This window comes from Crocodylus porosus, unplaced genomic scaffold, assembly GCF_001723895.1.
Source record: "Crocodylus porosus isolate Cpor-Errol unplaced genomic scaffold, CroPor_comp1, whole genome shotgun sequence".
Classification (NCBI taxonomy): Eukaryota; Metazoa; Chordata; order Crocodylia; family Crocodylidae; genus Crocodylus; species Crocodylus porosus.
The window spans coordinates 67,701,755-67,706,257 of record NW_017728906.1 but is presented as its reverse complement, the minus strand read 5'-3'; positions in this window follow the sequence as shown (position 1 = coordinate 67,706,257).

The following is a 4,503-nucleotide window of genomic DNA, read 5'->3' as shown; positions in this document are numbered from 1 at the left end:
GAGGTGGTTCAAGCACCTACATTGAACACCTTCAAGAGCAAATTGGATGCTTATCTTGCTGGGATCCTATGACCCCAACTGACTTTCCTGCCCTTTGGGCAGGGGGCTGGACTTAATGATCTTCCGAGGTCCCTTCCAGGCCTAATGTCTATGAAATCTATGAAATACAGATCAAATATACCCCTGTAATTTAATGACAGAAGGCAAGGCACTATGGACTCTTAGAACATTTATACACAGGCTCCAGGGGTGGGAGGGTGCTTTAATTAGAGCTGCTCTAGTTAAAGCACCTGGACCCTCATGTGTATCAGAGTCTCTGTGCTGAAAAATGGCGGCGGGATGCTTTAGCTAAAGCTTGTTGAACGAACTTTAGTTAAAGCGCTCCTGCCACCATTTTTCAGCATGGGGATGCTGATACATGTGAAGCTGGAGTCTGATGGAGCATGGTAATTACCATGCTCCAGCAGACTTGATTACTTGAGTCTGCTCCATCAGGCTGTAATTATAGTACGTTGGAGCAGCCTCACTGCATGTGTATAGGCATCCTTATAGACTAGTTCATTAAGAGAGTCAGGATCTTTTGTAGGCTACAGACTACTCTGTACCTTCATGTCTAGAACACTTACTTGAGTTCTGATCTCTGCTCCAAGGACTGCTAATCTATTGACTGCTTCATGTAAAATGCAGAAGCAGTCTTGAGAATAGAGACCATAAACCAGTACTCACTTCTCCCAGGGCAGCTGTGGAGTTAAGATGTCAGCTAGGAGGGAACTTTTAAGATTACTGTTTTGAGCTTAATTTCCATCAATATCTACTTCAGGAATGTCTACACAGAGTAAACCATTGCTGAGCAGAAACACCCCAACCCCAATCTAGTCCTGCACATGTTAGCTGCAGAACTGGAAGCACTGTAGCTATGTCCAGACTGTTTCTAAGCAGATCTAATTAGACTGAGCATAACATCATCTTAGCATGACTTTCCTGCTCCCAGGTCCAGAGCTAGCTTAGACTTCTCTGAACAGTTCTGTGTTGTGCCACATAGACAAACACAATCTTTTTTTTTTTGCATTTGGTCTTAAGTGGCTAACTTCAAGCACTGAAGTACTAAAAGTTTTGGACAGCATAGTTATAAGTACACTGGAGGTTGTAACCGTAGTATATGCCCATGCAACCTATTGGTGGCAGCAGTACATTGCTAGAGTACAGAACTGTGCTTGAATTAGAAAGTGTGGAAGGCAAAGAAACATTGAACTTCTGGCATAATTCAGTCAAGAGTTTGACTTAATTTTCTGTCTGAAATCTGAGAACATCAGGAATTATCAGCATGCTGATTTTACCAGGGCAGTAGTTAATAAAGCAAATATATATATATATATTTGTAGACTTAATCAGCAGAAGATTTAGATGCAACTTTTAAAATGTTCCGTTTAGAGAGTGTGTAATAGTTGTTTGTTTCACATAAACTCTGCATTTCAAGAAGCACTGGGTAAATAAAATAAATGCACATTATAAATTCAGTCCTGCTCCTAACAGTATCAATGGAAAAATCCTCAATTGACTTAAAGACTTGAGTCTACATATAGATATTTTTTCCTCTGCTACTGTGTGATATAATAAATTTAGGTACAAAATGTCTTTTGACCTGCTTACACATATGGAGCGTTCTCACTGGCTGTCTGTGATGACACATTGCTGGCAATTACTGCCAGCACATGACTACATTTTAATGATTGCTCTTGTAGGTGTGTGTGCTAATCTACTAACAACCTTAAGATGCTCCAGGAAATATTTTTTTCTGTGAGGCTGCTGCACTTCTGAGGTGCCTGAAGTCATTCAATTGTTAGTTAGCTCCGTTGCTTTGAGCTTCACAACACTATGATGGACAAACATGAGATAATCACAAGGAAGTGAGCTACATGTTGTCTTTTTGGCTTCAGTCAGATATAAATAAATCTGTATCTATGGGTAATGAGTAACAGAGAATGTGGGAGGTGATACTGCAGAGAGCAGACACACCAGATTGAATTACTGCCAATAAATAAAGATGTGCTCCCTTCAACGTATGTAACTCTTGAGAGTTATGCAAATATGCCCATGGAAGGATTCATAGATCATATAAGTGCTCAGGAAAATGTTTTAAAAAGTGCCTTCCTACCCCCCCTTTCCTCCCTACCCTTTTTGGCATCTACGATAATTCCCTTCATGATTTATTCACATTTATGTTTGCTCTTCTAAATGTGACACTTAAAAAATAAAAGTCACAAACATTAAATCACTAATCTCTGACATTGGGTCATACAGCCTTCATAGAAGGAGTTGAAAAACACACATCTATTTTAAAAAAATTACTTTTTTCTCCAGGATAAAAAACATATTCAGAACAAATGTTTGAAAATACAGGTCACAGTTTCAAGGACAGCCCTAGACAAACACCACATTTGTGGTCATGCAAAATTTCTCACCCTGCCAACTTTACCTATTGGCTTCTCCCAACAGGCATCTCCAATTTTTCTGCATCATCATGAAACTCTCCACCTTGAAAGATACACTTGGGGACCCAACACTTGCAGGAAGAACGGGAATGATGTAATCTCAAAATGAGAGGAAGCTTGTCTGACACCTCAGTGTGGTGACAAAGTATTCAGACTCCCTCAGTTACATTCCCTCTACAAGAACCCCTACCTCTCCCAAATGTGTGTTTGTGTTGTCTGCCTGAGGCTTAGAGCCCTTTGATTCATCTACTTCTTACTCAGTACAATTTGCTATTAAGCTGGCAACTCATAAAAGCAGCAGCATCCACATGATCCAAACTGCTTTATGCTGCACTATGACCCCTGTGAAGACTTTGAGCTGGATCCTGCCCTGCTCCCCAGTTCCTTCCATTAGCCTGGTGAAAACTGAAATGCTGTGGCCATCATACAGCTCTGTGGGAGATGAGCCTGAATTGTCCCAGTCTAGTAATGATCATATATGGATGGATGAAAGGGGTGACAGGTAGACCGAAGGAATACATGATAGTCAGAGGATAGTATGCTCTGCATTGCTCACTAGCAAGGCTGCCAGAAATGTAGTATACTTCAGAAGCAGACAGTGGGTGAGTCTACACATGCACTTTAAGGCACAGTAGCCTATTTTACTGTGCAGTAGGGCATCATGGCAAAAACTGTGCTAATACGACAATGCATGGTAAAATTAGGCTACTGCACATAAAGTGTCACTAACAAAGCATACACTTTTGCTACTGAGAATGAGGGGACCCTAATGTGCATTTAGTTAGTATCTCACATTGGAGGTACTAAATTTAATGCACAGTAGCAAAAGTGCATTAATGAACATGTAGGTGCGTCCATTGTACCTTGTCAAAAAGGCTCTACTTCAGTAAGGTGGAGAAAGGAAGTGCACATGATCCCTAATCTGTGAGTGTATTTACCTTTCAAGCTTCCTTATGTGACTGTGCCACAGACAAATAAAGGTAGACAGTAGTTGTGTAGTCTCAGGGAGGTGTGTCTGAAGTGCCAGTCATTGCCACGAGGACAGCACAAGTACATTTTCCAGACGTAGCTTTTAAGTAGTTTGCTTGGATGCTCATAACACTGCAGCTACTGCAGTATGAAGTGTAACCCTGCCCCCAGAAACCAGGCAATTAGCTTGTGCTGAGTTTTGTGATGTGGTCACATCAATTTGAAGCTAGCCCTAGTAAATCCATACAGGCTGCAGTAATTGCAATGTAGGCATGCTTAAGAGGCAGGACTCTTTAAAAAAAATAAACCAGAACAAAGCATGTTGGAACAGGTGGGAACCCTTATGCACACAGACCCCAGAGTCGTTCTGTACTGTATTCACCTTTGTATTAAAATGGAAGCGTCTGAATAGGTTCTGCATATATTCTTCTTCCCTTAGCATCCTCTCTCTGCCACTGTGAGCTACGGGGTACTGGGCTAGATGGACCTGTGGTCTGCCATATTATGGCACTAGTCATATTCTTATAAGGCAGGAATCTTGTATTTTGTTTACCTCATGTACTTACCATGTAAAACTATGGTGACAGGTAGACCGAAGGGCTAAGTACAGACATTCAAAAAGCCCAAGGCAGAATTGACCCAATCTATGTAGGTTTCTCTAAACTGTATAGATTAGCTCAGAAGCCAACAGAACATTTGTTTCCCCTTTGGTGGCTGGGACGGGGTAGGGGTGGAGGGACAGGCAGATGCCTGCACTGGTCAAGGCTACAACATAGGGTGTGCTCTTACATGCCTCCCAACCATTCAGGGATCCTGAGCACAGCCAAGCAGCGGCCATCCCAGATTGGATGCTGGAACACACCCCCAATGACTGTCAGCACAAAATGTCTCTTCTCCCCAGCCTATACTCCTCCACCAGCGGCAGGCTGCCAGAGGTGGCAGGAGAAGGAAGGGGGAGAAGCTCCCACCAGATCTTGCCCTCCAGACCCAGCCAGGACAGCTCGTGAGGGGCTCTGTTCCTCCATCTCTCTTCCTGACCACC